This window comes from Fringilla coelebs (assembly GCF_963513975.1).
Source record: "Fringilla coelebs genome assembly, chromosome: 2".
Classification (NCBI taxonomy): domain Eukaryota; kingdom Metazoa; phylum Chordata; class Aves; order Passeriformes; family Fringillidae; genus Fringilla; species Fringilla coelebs.
This window is the reverse complement of record NC_140029.1, coordinates 90,791,238-90,806,570: the sequence shown is the minus strand read 5'-3', so window position 1 is coordinate 90,806,570 and position 15,333 is coordinate 90,791,238.

The following is a 15,333-nucleotide window of genomic DNA, read 5'->3' as shown; positions in this document are numbered from 1 at the left end:
TGACACGATCTTTTAAAAATATTGACACAGACACTGCACAGAAATCTTTACAGAAAGTAGATTCAAGGTCACACCCCAAGGCTTTGTTCAGGGGAACCTGGTCTTTTGATAGTGTAGGATAGTTATCTCCTCCAGCTTTATCTCTGAAGCAAAACTTCCATGAAATTGTCACAGACTTGTAAAACAATTCCACTGCAACAAAGTTAATTCCCCAATAGCAAGGAGTTCTGTTAGACACCTTCAACGAGTGACAGTGCAATTTGAACTGTAGTTCTGGTATCCAGACGGGGATAAAATGCTGACTTGGCTTTTGAGAGAGGCCCCAGAACTGCAGAAAGTAATTTCCAGCAGAGACTCTGGTTTCTGTGTACTTAGTCAGAGAAAGTTTGTTTGTTGGGCTGGCAGGACTGCTGCCTGCAGGTCGAGGGGGTTGATATTGAGTTGTCCCACAGGGCAGCCCCAAGGACACCCTCCCAGGCTGGGGAGGTGTAACAGCGGGATCTGCTCTAGCTCGGGGCCGTGGCTCACCTCCCCATCTCCAAGGCACTGACAGCAGCCCTGACTGTTTGCAGATGTCCCTCCTGCTCCTCTGAGCACCCTGCCCAGCCTGCTTCCCGGCTCACCCCAACCTCCCCATCCTTGCCCCATGAGGCTTCTCTTCACCAGGCCTGCAGAAAACTCCTTGTCGCTTCGGTTCTATTTAAGTGGAGACTGTCTCACCACAAACACCTCATTTATGCCTTTCCTTTCTCTGGATAATTTGGAATTCATGCAGGGTTGTGGTTCGCGGAAAATCCAAGTCCAAGCAGAGTGCTTGGTTAGACTGTGGCTCAGGCAGGCAGTCTTCACTCAGCAGCAGCATTTTGTCTTCCAGGCCACGGCGCCTTCACAGCAGCAGAGACAAAAATGTGTTTTTCTGTGAATACAGCATTCTTCTGCCATGTTTTTGTTTGCACCAAGCTTTTTCATATCACAAGCTGTGAACAGAAATGGCCAGGGAGTTCAGTTTCTGCCACCAGTAAAGGTTTGCAGCTGCTCGTCCTTCCCCCCCGTCCTACTGCCTGAAGTTCCTGTAGGGCTCTGAGCTGTGCAGATGAGATGGCAGTAGGTGAAAAGTCCCTGCAGGTACCAAGATGTTACTGAAGAGGTATAAGCTGTAAAACTTTCCCTGATGATCCAGTTCCCTGGAGCACAAGCAGGGGATGGTGCTCGAGCACACAATGTGGGTTGGAGCCATCATGGGAAATAGCTCTGGTCTTGTTGCAAAATTTGCCTGCAGAAGATAACAGCAACACCAACAGCAGCAATCAGTGTTGACAGAGATCACATCTTGGACAAATGCTGTTGTGCTGTGGCTCTAGGACGCCTCAGCACCTTACTGAAGGCAGAAGCAATGGGAATGCTAAGAAAACAACAAAAGTACAGCTGGTGTATTTGCACTGTAAGACATCTGAAACGGGTGAGCAGTGGTGGACTGGTATTATTCCATATCAACCCTCCCAATGCCATTCCCTTAACATGGAATTAACAAAGTACCACTGAGCTCCTGGTGGTTTGCCTCCAAAAATACCTCCTGTGAAATCCCCAATCATGGCGGGCAATTATGACTTTAATATATCACTTCTAGCTTTTTTTCCCTCAATTCTTTGCCTCTTTTTAGATGAATTTTTAAATAAATCATGAAGTGCTGCTTGGCCAGCACATCTGAGTAGTTAACTAGAACATCAGCCATAGGTGATGAGAGCAGTCAGTGCCATACTGAAGATAAAATAGATTAATTTTTTTCCCCTGGTGCTGGCTAACAAAACATTTTCCTGTCGCTTCTCATTAAAATCTGATATTAAAAATGCTTAAAGATGCTTATTAATGGTGGGGCAGAAAAGGCACAAGTAGTATTCATTGGAAAGGAAGCTAGCTAATTATGGGAGTGCCCTGGGAGGTGTGACAGAGCACACAGCTCTTCTGCAGATCTCCTTCAAGCTGGCCTGGGGCATGGTTTCTGCACTCGCTTTACAAGCAGGCATTGAGCCAGCCCTGCTTCATCCCTACAGAACAGGAGCTGCCTTGTCCTTTTCCTCATATCCCATCAGCTATCAGCCCTGGTTCCTTTGCCTGGCTGCTTGTGAGGGTGCACAGACACACAGAGTAGCACAAGGAGGGGTGGGATGGGGAGTGGACTTCGCAGCTGGCAACGAGGCAGCTGTTTTTGCAGCAGTGACAGTGTATGCCTTTCACTTAAAGAGCCAAGAGCAGGTTGATGGTGCCTTTCCAGGCTACAGCTAAACCTAAGACACAGTAGTCAGGAAAGGTGTTTGTGGGGGGCCTGCTTCCTCCTCCACACCATAAACATTTTCCCATTTCTGTGCTCTTGCTGTTGCTTTTACACCTCTCTTGAGCTAGTTTGATTCCACAGTGTTTAAACACCATAATGCTGATGTTGCAGCTGGGCTGTTGTGTGAATCAGCCTTGAGTGGGATCAGGTAAGTACCAAGACAGGAGTAGGTGACAAGGTCTTGGGACTGGAGCAGTCAGGAAAGGGAACTAGGACCCGGGGGATGAATGTCTTTCAGTAGCAGCTAGACAGACTGACGTGGTCATAACATGAAGCTGCCTAAATCAATGATCTCCTGTGTTTTGCATAGGAAATCCTGCTTTTGGGTAAGGTCTTTCTCCATTCACTGATATGCTGAACACCTTCCAGTGTTGCCTATCTCCAACTCACTTGGCTCCAGAGGAAATGAAGTTTTCTTTTTCATTCACTACTGTTTCTGCACAGAGAGAAAAATAGCTACTGGGGATGATGTGGGTGGAGCTGATATTTTGTGAAGTAGGGGAATGGAAAAGATGACCTCTAGAGATATCTTTTGGGACTATTTTTTGTAATTCTGTGGTTGTGAGGGGTAAAAGGATGAGCTGAGAACAGAAGACCTTGAGTCTATTCTGGTGTTTGATGTCGGTGGCATTGCAATTAGCTTTTATTTGTAGGAAGTGACCTATTGGCAGCAGTGCATTGTGTAGCTTAAAGTGTCTGGCAGAAAGAACTTTTTAACAAATATGCTACTTCAAGAATTGTTTTAAACAGCCAAGAATTGTGTCTTCTAATCCCAAAACATAATTACAAGTAGAGGAAGTAACATGTGAGTAGTAAAACCAGTTCTCTTTTTAAAAAAGGAGTCCATGATGAGGTTTTTTTTGGAGGATTCACATAATTGTGTTGTACAGTGTTCCTTCCCTGTGTGCACAAAGCACTGGCCTAGGTGGAGAAGACAGTAAAGTTGGATGTTGTTAAGAGGTTGCCCAGAGGCTTCAGTGCAGTCTTGCTGTCATGCAAGATGAGCAGAGCCTGATCAACTCTCCATTCCTAATAGCTTGCCATGCAGCTGAAGAGACTGGAGGAAGGAGAATAAGGGGAGAAGGAATGGGACTTTGTGCTGATCCAGATCCATTTGTAATCTGAAAAATATCCTGAAGAACAGCAGTTGCCCCCAGCTGCCCTGGGAATCTTAGCTGGCCATTTATGATGGGTGATAATGCATACATGGAACTGGAGGTGAGGTCTTCCTCTGAATTTGGATCAGGGTTTAAGGAAATAGTCAACTTCCTGCTTAAAGTTTGGATTTCTAAGAACATGCCTGAATGTGAGGTTGGCATTGATTTGATTATTTCAGTACAGTTAAATTGGTGGAGCATTCTGTGGCTGTGGATGCAGTTACTCCAGTGTGACTATATCATATGTGATAGTTCATATCACAATTGTATAGTTTGTCCTTATACAACACATGATCAGTGCTGAAAGGCATTGCTGTAGCTATCTGCTCTGTAGGGACCATATCTCAGCTGCTGTAAAATCTGTTTGGTGCAGAAGGACAGAATTGGGCCAGGAGGTAGGATGTTGTGCTGGATCTCATTTCTCCTGCTGAAGAAGTCAGTCAGATCGTATGCACAGAGATCATGAGAGCACAGAGCTGGGGAAATGACAAGGTAACCAAGAAATAGATGTATTGTAGATTACTGAATCATATTTTTCCTGTAGGTTCTGCTGGTCCTTGGCAGCTGGTAAATAATAAAGAGTGTTTATCCTGCTGATATAAATCAGAGCAGAAAAGAGCCCCAGGATTCTGCCAGAATATGCTGTGTGTTCCTATGGGAATCTGTCCCAGCATTGCTTTCATTTGAATCCTCCTTTGTTTATTTTGCAAAACAGAAAAATTATTCTGAAGGACTTTTGGCTTCTCCAACTCCTGCCTTGGATATTCCAGCTTCCAATGAAAATCAGACACCCTCTGGCTCCAGACTAGTAACTCCCCACTGTTTTCTCTAACCACTAAGAGGTCTAGCACGTACAATTTTGAACTGAGTATCTAAACACAAAGAAACTTAGAATGCTGCAACAGACTATAAGTTGTGTTTTTTAATCGCAGTTATAATTTTTGTATCCTGTAACCCATTAGATATGTGGAAACTTCCATTTAGGCTTAAGAAAAGAGTTAAAAATTGTTAAGTGTAATGGGTCTCCACATAGCATGTAAGACATTTGAACTCTGCTGGCAATAAAACGCAAGATGAAGTGCTTTTTAGACTGGGAACTGTTGGCATTATAGGCCAAAAACCAAGGTGCTGAATTACCAATGAGAATAAATTTGTGCATCAGCATAACAGCTCTCCTAGTGACCTCCAAAGTGATGTAGATTAAAATGAGGTCCACAGGGAATCCTTTGAAGAGGACATATAATTATTTTTTTTGTGAGAAAAGAAGATCTCTGGGAACTTAAAAAGAAAACTGTGTTCTCCACCTAGATTTCTCAAGCAAACGTGTGCCAGCAGCCAGAGGAGATGCAACCCTGATTATCTGATTCACCTGTATGTCTGACACACCCCTGCCTGTCAGGAGTCTCTTAGTATTCCTTGCCAGGACTGAAATTTTTAAAAAAAGGAACTGGTTTTACTCCTCACTCAGAGGAAGAAACTGCAAAAAGCAGGGAAAGGCAAGGAGAAACTGTAGCCAAGCAGTTTCCTTTTCATCATCTTTCAGGGTATTTTTGGGTCAGTCTCCTTCCACTTAAGGGAAAGAGGAGCTGTCAAAGCAGAGGAAATGTCCCAGCCATTTCAGTCTGGTGGTGGTGTTGGCTGACCATTCTGCAGTCTTTTTGACACTCTAGGACAAGGATATCCTGCAGATAATTGAATTCAGAGTAACTTTTCTTTCCTCTGGCCAGAGCCCGGTGAAACTCAAGTTTCCTTATGAGCGTGATCCTTTTTGACACCTCTTTCAATGTAAAAATCCCTCAAATTTCTAGTCAGGCAAAGGCACAAATCCATTGAGTGTCTCCACACAAATCAGTCCATGTCAGCAATTCATGGCACTGCTAGAGAAAAATCACTCTCCCTTCCAATTTAAAATCTCACTTGCGTTAGCTACACTTCTCTATGTACAGTTAAGCAATACCTTGAATTCAAGGTGACTAAAACTCACTTTCCAGTTCTTTGGGAGAGCATCACCATTCTGCTGGTCACTCAGAGGCCCCCTGGGCAGAGCCTGTGACTCATGAGTCCCATTCAGACCACGCACACACTCTGCACAGTGTGATGGGGATTTGAGATCCCATGTACACGGATAGACTCATCCCAGTTCTGTCAGTTTGTGTTTCTGTGTTCACAGGCTGCCACTGTGATCCTGTCATTTTTTGTTTGCAGCCTTCCCCTGCTTCTTCTGTACCTCCTGCATTAAATCATAGAATCATTAAGGTTGGAAAGGACCTCCAAGATCATCGAGTCCAACTTCTGACCAATCACCACCATATCAACTAAACCACAGCACTAAGAGATATGTCCAGTTATTTCTTGAACACTTTCAGGGATGATGATTTCACCACCTCCCTGGGTAGCCTGTTCCATTGCTTTACAGTCCTTTCTGTAGAAATTCCTCATGATGTCCAACGTGAGCCTTTCCTAGCACAGCTTGAAGCCATTTCCCCTTGTCCTGTCACTGGTTGCTGGGATCAGAGACCAGCTCCCACCTGGCTACAACCTCCTTTAAGGGAGTTGTGGTGTGCAATAAGGTCCCCCCAAGCCTTCTTTTCTCCAGGCTAAACCCCAGCTCCCTCAGCCACTCTTCACAGGTCTTATGCTCCAGATCTTTCACCATTTTTGTTGTCCTTCTCTAGACTCACTCTAGTCCCTCAATGCTTTTGCAGTGAAGAGCCCAGAACTGGACACAGCACTCGAGGTGTGGCCTCACCAGTGCAGAATACAAGAGGACAATCCCTGCCCTGCTCCTGCTGGCCACGCTATTGCTGATCCAGGCCAGGTGCCATTGGCCTTCTCAGCCACCTGGGCACAGCTGGCTCATGTTCAGCTGCTGTCACCAGCACCCCCAGGTCTTTTTCCTCTGGGCAGCTTCCCAGACACTCTGCCCCAGCCTGTGCTGCTGCCTGGAGTTGGAACTGGTCTGTCCTTTCCAGCCATCTGCAGTCAGTTCTTACACTACCCCTCATCTCTCATTCCCTTGGAAGCTATTGGTTCTTTGGCCAGACTATGGTGCCATGCCATAGTGCCTGTATGTTACATTATCACATCTAATGACCACATTTTCTCCTTTTTTGCCTCTCACTCCTGGAGGCGTTCCCTGTAATAGGAGCCAAAATCTGTTCCACCACTCTCTTTCAGGCTTCACTGGCTGGAAAAATTGTGACGGAAGTGTTTTTGTGGTTGCTGGCATGTGCCAGTTCACTGCAACTGGAAGGTTGTGCAAGTCCCGTGAGGGCCAGCCTGCCAGGAGAACGTCCCCAGCAGGGGCTCTGTGCCCCTTCTCACTCAGCGTTGCAACAGTTCCGGTTTTTGTTCTGGCTGGACTGTCACCAAGTGCTGAGATGCAAATTCCTCTGCAAATAAAATGTCTCTCTTGGCTCGGCTCTCTTTCCAATTGTTTTGCTTCCAGCGATGCCCACGGTGACAATGGTTAGGTTGCAGCACATGGCACTGACCAGCGCTGTCTCTCTGTGTCTGTGTGCTCATTCATCTGTCTGTAGTGCCCATTGTGTTTTGCCTCATGATCACTTTGAAGGGCGGAACTGTGTTTTCCTTTTGTCCTCAGACCTATGGGACTTTGGTTGAAAAACAGACATCTTATGCCCTATGGTAACACAAGCAAGAAACAATGGGATGGTTTTTTTCAGTAAGAGGACAAATGTTAGGTTCTTACTCAGGCAAACCTCCATTAGCTGTAGTGCAGCTGAACACTCTTTGAGTAGAAACACAGGAAGAAGATAGGGATTTGATTCAAGAGAAAATAAATTAAAATGCACACTGTCCTCAGCCTTCTGCATATTGAAAAGCTTACAATCTCCACATTAGTATAATGAAGAAACCCTTCCTAGCACATTGCAGGCCACAGTCAGACACAGAGGTAGTCTCATGGGGAGTCAGTGGAAATAAACTGCATTGTTTCAGTTTGGTTTGTACAAGATGTATACCAGGGCTGTATGTCCTGATGCACCTTCTGCCCAGTCACGAGATGAACCAGGCTGTCAGTCCTCTGCGTTCTCAGGAACAGAAAATAAGAGCGATAGACAATGTCAATCCTTAAAAATAAAATAGGCAGTGGAGGGGAGTGATATGCTTACCACTGCCCAAAATGCCTGGGGGAAATTCTCACTGGCCTGTGCTGCCCCTTAGACTGTGCCTTGGCTTTCTCCATGAGGGTCTAGCTGGTTTGGGGAAGCTGTGCCAGTGTGTGTGCCAAAATTTAACATCATAGATGATTGTTGACTAACCCTTGAGCCCTAGTTAGTTTATTAGCAGAGATACAATTTATATACTATAAATATCCAAATAAAAAAGGTGAGGATTTGAAAGAAACTGCAAATGCACTGGCAAGATGTGTGCATGAAAACCCAAACACCACAGATAGGAGCCTGGATAAATGGATTAATTAACTAACTGCTTTTAAAATTCATACCATCCCCATGCCCTGTCCAAAACAGGAATGCAGCTCTCCTATGTTCTTCATAACTCAGTCGTACTGGATGTCCCTTGTATGTGACATCTAACTGTCTGATTACTTTATTTTAGGGATAAGAACCAAAGGGATAAATGAGCAATTTAAAGTTCATGCTGAGTTTTGAGTGTAAACATTCATGCTTATCTTTTTTGAGAAACTCTTTGAGAATGGATGGATATGTCATTAGACATATTTATACATTCTCCTTCAAAAGCAGCTAAATAAACTGCGGCAGTACCAGTCTAAGAAAGCAATTCTTTCATTTTGGAGCCTGGGACCTATTCATGAAGAGATGTCTCAAATCAGAAATTTAATGACTTGAGGATGCAGATTATCTCCCTTAAAGCTTTAAAGCTTACTCTGAAAGTGCTTTTATTTCATGTATCCCTGAAAATGGCAATGGGGTACAAATTCAGTGACTGGCAAGGTTAATACAGGTCAGTATAATTGTAACTATGCTAAGTGTTGATCACTAGCATAGTTACAAAGGAAAGAATTTTCTTTCAGTATTTGCAAGTAGAGAGAAACTTAAAGTTAGATTCAATTCAAGTTTACCAGAAGGTGGAGCTGGATAGTAAATCTAAACAACAATAGCTTGAAATGAATACATCCCAAGCATTATTTCAGTACAGAAAAATGAATGTTGTTGGTGTACCAGTAGTTTCTATCCTCTGCAATTCATATACTACAACTGGCACCTATTACCTGGACAGAGCTCAAATGATCAGAGTAGCCACAAAAGTGTACATTGTTATATATTACTGGTAAAATGAAAAAAAGACTGCAGAAGTATGCTTTGAAAATAAAGAAAATGAAATGCTAATTTTAACTTAAATCCTCCAAAGTGTTGAAGTATATGCATATACAGGTAAAGACCACAAAATCTTAAATTGAGGTGGCAGTGAAAGTAAACCTCAGACACTGAAACACATATCTCAAGATAAATAGCCTTATCAGACTTATCATGGACTACCTCTTAAAATTATAGTCTGGTGTAGTTCCCATTTCCTTGTTCCTTTCCCCTGTAGATTGCCATATTTCCATACAAATATTTCTTTGGGCAGATGAGGCAGACATTTAACTTAATCTTGTCCTGATTCATGAAAAATCTCTTTGAAAGAGCATCCTTCACTTTGGATGGCCAGACTGTCTTTCCAGGACCTTCCCAAAGGCAGGCTTATTGCTTCTTACAAACTGTCCTGGCTGCAGGCATTCTAGTAGAGTCTGGAGGTGGAGTTGTGATGACATGAAAGACCCATCCTCCTTCTGAAGCTGTCTTTCCTCAATGGAAAGCTTTTTTCAGCTGAGTTATGCATCTTTTGCCAATCTCTCTGTGTCAAACTTAACTTGGGATGTGTTTGGCTGGAGCATTTTACACAGATCAGGACAAAATGCATTGAACTCTTGGGTGTGTCAGTGAAATACCATTTGAACAGGTTCAAGGGACAGGTTCAGGTTCTGGCCTCCTCTTGTTGGAAAGATTCCCTTGACCATGCACTGTTGCCCAGTGGTGCTGGACATCAGAGCAGCCCATGATGTGCCCCTTTGTTAGTGGTATTTGCAGTGGTGGATGGTACTACCCACCAAAGATACCAGGTAAACGCCAGCATCAGTCACAGATGAAGCCCAGAGAGAGAAGGATTGCAGGCCAGATGACACTGAGGCATCCTCACAATGGTCCTGTGCTCTTTCTTCAGCTCATCTGCAGATCACAATGGAAGCTAGTTTGGATAAGGAGATATCTGGAAAATAATAAAGAATTGGCACCAGGCTCAGGGCCCACATTCACCCCATTCTGACTTCAGTCCGTCTCAGAATAAAGAGCTGTAAAAAACAGGCAAAAGATATTTGCAGTTCAGGAAAGTGATTTTCCACAGGCAGAAATAATATGGTAAACCTTTTCAGGGGAAGAAATAATAAACACAGAGCTTCATTGTGTTCCATCATAACTGACACAAGGCTCACATGATTAATGATTAATGCCAGGCCAGAAAAGCCCTCCCAAATATGCCTCCCAAAGAAGGAAGAAGGCAGAGGGTTTAGGTCTTCAGCTGAGGTATCTGAATTAATTCAAATATGATTGTATCTCACATGCTTGGTCTTAATTGTCTCCTCCTGAAAATTCAATACCTGCATTCATGCTCCTGGGCTCCAGGGATTCCAGAGCACCACACTGTCCCCACTGAAAGGAAATGAAAAATCGGCTGATGCTAACCAGACCCCTTCAGCAACTTTACCCATTTAAGTGCTGTATCCTGCAGAGTGATTAATGATTTTTTTCCTTCTACATTTAACAGCAAAGAAAGAAGGGAAGAAAGAATGTGTACTGTCGCTCACCTTCTAGCCAATAGACTACAAAGGCATAGCTTGCCAGGATATTCACTTTCCTCCTGAGTGTGATTTATTTTTCATGTGTATCTGATGTTGCCTCTTCCTTGGATGTGGTTGGAACCTGCGGCATCTTATCAGCAAAAGGTTTGGCTCACTCTTGTGTGTGACTAGCATTGTGCTTTCTTTGGGCCTTTTTAAAACTGCAACCTGAACCTGTTCACCAGCCCTTTATTAACATGTGTTTTATGGTACAGGTGTAATAATTAATCCAAATGGTTAGCAGATGTGGCTGTCTATCTCTGGGCATATCAGTTCCTACACACCACCCCTTAATCAAGCAGTGCCCAAGCAATGCCAAAGTAAATGAAAGAAAATAAATTCCACCGAGATATTTATGAGGGCCACCTGGATAGGGAAATACCTTGGCCTTTGCTGGTCCCCTGCTCCAGGTGGCTACAAAAGACTGAAGTCCCTCACCATATACGAGTCAAATCAATCTTGCAGGGAGCTGAAAATGAAAAGCTGTGCTTGGCTCCCTAGTTTAACAATAATGAAATTTTGTACATGTGCTCTAAGGAAGTCTTCCCATTTCACCCTATTTATTTGAAATTTCCCTTCTTTTTACCAGTGCCAGCACCTGATGGACTTCACATAATTCAGGTTGCTGGTTCCTGCCTCTGTTTCTGGCAAGCCAAAGCTAAGGATCTTCTTTGTGTTATCAGCTGGACTCCGGGTGTTGCTTTGCAAATCATGAAGGGAGATGCCAGATTTTTATATTCCTGCCATTTCCACCTTTTTCCCCCCAATTATTTATAGTCTTCACATGGGTAATTCCTGGCAGATTTTCATCACATTCAGCTTCCACTGGGACAAAAGGCTTTGCCTATGAAGGGGTGGTTGTTCCAGCTGCCTCAGGAGGAGCCCATCCCTGGTGGATGCTGCAGCCTTAGAGCATCGTGGCAAAATGCACTTCCCACCCCATGGGAAAATTCCACACATCTGCTGCATCACATCCAGGTGCTGCCCTCCAACAGCCACCCTGAGAACACCATGGATGAAAACCCAGGTGTCCTGGGTCAAACACAGAGTGGCCAGCAGATTGAGGTGGGTAATTCTGCCTCTCTGCTTGGCACTTGTGATAACCCAGCTGGAGAAGTGCATCCAGCTCTGTGGGCCTCAGCTCAGGAAAGTCATGGAGCAGCTGGAGTGAGTCCAGAGGAGAGGCACAAAGATGGGTGGAGGGCTGGTGTCCCTGCCATGCCGAGGGGGTTGGAACTAGATGGCTTTGAGGTCCTCTCCGACCCCAAGCATTAGAGGATTCCATGGGGCAGGGAGATAGGTTGACCCTAGCTGGACATCAGATGCCCCCCCAAAGCCACTATGTCACTCACTCTTCAGTCAGATGGGAGAGAGAAAGTACAATGGAAGGTTCATGGACTGAGATAAGGACAAGGAGAGACCACCCACCAGTTACCATCACAGGGAAAACATACTTCATTTAGGGAAGCTCGTTTACTTTACTACTAATCAAATCAAGAGTAGAACATCAAAACATAAAACAAAATCTTAAAAACACCTTCTCCCTGCCTCTTCTTCTTCCCAGATTTTGTTTTACTTCTGGTTTTGTCCATCTCCTCCCTAAGAGCAGCTCAGGAAAAATGGGGAGAAGGGATTGAGGTTAAAGAATCATAGTGTGGTGGGAATTGAAAGGGACCTTAAAGATCATTTAGTTCCAACCCCACTGCTGGGACATCTTCCATTACACCAGGCTGCTCAGAGCCACATCCAGCCTGATCCTGAACACTTTGAGGGATGGAGAAGCCACAACTTCTCATCCAGAGATGGGGAGTTCCCAGCCTCTGTGGGCAGGTCAGTCCATCACACATTGTTCACTGCTGCTCCTTCCTCTTCAAGGGGATGATTCCCCACACTCTCCCCCTGCTCCAGTCATAGGAGACAGTCCTCCACAAACTTCTCCAGTGTGAGTCCTTCCTCAAGAAGTGCTCCAGCTGGGTGTTTTCCACAGAGTGCAGTCCCTTCAGGCACAGAACGCTTCAGCGTGCATCCCCCTTGGGTCCAGGTCCTGGTGCAATGGAGGCTTTTCTCTCCACTGAATTCCCACTGAAAGAGAAGCAGTCAATGCTGGGAAAGAGCTGTGCATGACAGAAGAAATCATCTGACATCCTTATTAGTAGCTGTCAGTCCTTTTTATCCACATAACAAAAAAATGAAGTTACCAGTGAAATGAAGTTACCATTATAGGCGTTGCTTAGTGCTTAACAACTCTGATGCCAGGCAACATAGGTAAAACTGTGTGCCAAATGTAAAATATAATTAAATCAAAGCTGATAATAGGCATGTACCCTGCACTTTGAACGGGTAAGCTCATTTCCTAATCAACATATATAGGAAAAAAATGTTAAAAATATAAGTTGTGTTCTATTTGGCAAGTTTTGCCTAATAAGCCTGAATATTGACTGCTGCCATAGATGGAAGGATGAAACAGGTGGATCACTGGAGTGAAGCTTAAAACACTGATTATTCTGGTGCAGTTTAAATATTTATTGAAAAACTTATAGGCAAACACAAGGGGTATTAAAACCTTTTTTAGTTTGAACTATTAGTGCTTGAATTTTCCCACTATTCATTCATGCTAGAGAGAAATTGCTGAACAAAACCAATCACATGATTCATTATTAAATCTGTGAGATCAACTAGCTATCAGTTTTCCATCAACCAGTCTAGAACTCTATGCCAAGAAGTGTCACAGTCTGCTTAGAACAGCAGTGGGGCCAGCCTCAACCAAATGGCAGCAGCAAAAACTCCCAAACTATGCTGATTTCGTAACGTATCTCCACATATTTTCATCCCTGCTATGCAAGGTCTGAATGTTGGAATGGATTGTCTTTGATGACATGGAGGTTAATAGCCCTAGGAGTCTGGAGTCTCCTCTTTTCTTCTTAAAGAGGTTTTGGAATATGGATGTGCACAGAAGTGTGTTAAATGGATTATGCTTCCATTATTTTAACTTGTTTATTTGCAACATGAGAACAGCATGAAGTAAACACCTGGGAAGTTTCAAGTGGAAAAGTTCAGATGTTCTTTGGTTATGAAGGCACAAAAATAGCATCTTTTTAGAACAAGCATATATATTAAAAAAACAAACCTAAAAACAATTCAGAAAAGCCATATGTTGTGTAATATGAAAACTGACGTTTTTCTTGTGGCTTCCAAAAATATCCACTTCTGCACCGAGACTAATGCCTGTTACAGTTTAACCAAAACAGGGTCAAAGCAGGTGTTTTAAGATTAAAGTCCCATATCAAATTAACTGTGATATTTGATATCTGGTAAATACTCTCCAGAGCAAGTTGAATGAGAGCCCTTCTTATACACAACAGATTGGAGTAAATAAAAAGTGCGAGACAAACAAAACCTCCCCTCTCTGTAATGAAGCGTTCCCTCCGCCGCCCAGTCTCAAGGGAAGAAAAAGAAAAGGAAGACCAGCGGTCAGATGAAATACTTTATTGTGAAGGAAGCATGTGTCTGGCAGCCTCAGACATGCACATGAGAAGTAGACTGTTGGAACCAAAGGGTTTCTCCATATGTTGAACTCTGAGTCTCCCATTTCTTCCAGAAGTGATTAGCTAAGGATATTTTCCACTTTTCAGTCAAAGAGAAAACAAAATACTGCGGGGAGATGTTAGATGTTCCACTGGGAAATGTACATCTTCTTATCTCTCTCTATGAGTATCTCTTCCAATCTTTCTTTTCCACCTGCCCAGACCCTGGGCTGCTAAGCCAAGATTCATGGGGATTATAGTTTCCTGAGCCTTCCTGTTGATCATTTATAATTACTGGCATGAGATGGCCTTTTTTTTCCTGTGCAACATCCTCAGGAGCCTGAGATTTATTTAGAAGCTATGTCAGTGGCTCAGAAAACTCCTTAGCCAATTCTTTTAAAACTCCTGACTGAAGTGGACATTTGTTCTTTGGTATCCTGAGGACAAACCATGGATGTTGGAGGTAAGACACTTGGCACAAAAGCAATGTGTGCAGCTCCAATAAGGTCTGTCTATCACGTATTCATGGTAGAATACACACCAGTCACGCAGCTTCATCAACATTTGTATCTTTGCTCCATTCACAAAGCTGTCAGTATTGCCTCCCTTGCTTGTTGTTGCACTTCTGAGAAGAGGAGGAGGAGGATGGCTAAAGATGGGGTTGAACTCTTTGCTGGTTGCTGTCTACCCATATTTCTACTTGTTCATTTTTTTTCCTAGGCCCTGCTTTTCGTGCATATTTGTGAAATGCACTTTGCAGAAAAGAGGAGAGGGGTGGTTGTGTCTCTGGTCACTGCTCTCACCACACATGCTGCTCCTTAAGCGCCAATGCAGATGTTCCAGACTCTGGAAGTTTGTGCTCTGCATGAAAGATGGAAATTATGCAAAAACCCCTCCTTGGCCAAAGGACCACAGTAAAACTCTTAAAGATGAAAGGGAGAATTTTGGACTTTGAAAACAGGGCTGTAAATTCTGGCAATCTTTAAAAATGTAAAATATGTACATATCTGTGTAAAAGCTTTCTGACAACACTTGCTTATAAAGGGGAAAGTAGAGTGATTGAAATAAGCAGATGCCTGTCTAAAACTGATAGGTTAAATAGTGGAGGCTGAGACAGAGCTTCTGGAATCAAAAATTAGTATGTTCATAGTGCGTTTATATAAAATAGATCTTTGCCAAGCAGACTTGAATATAAAGGAGATGCAGTTCTAAAAACAGTGCATATAGCTTAGTATGTCAATAAAATAACCTTCAGTATGGAATTTCATTTGGTGTCACTATATGTTTTTGTTCAGAAAGAAGCATAATAAAAAATGAATGCAACTTATGTTAAGTATTTTAAAAATCAAATGGTAAATTGGAAATACTATAAATCTGGACTCTTTGTTAAATAAGTGTTTTATCCAGTGCCCTGCATGGTTCAGTTTTCAGAATTAAACT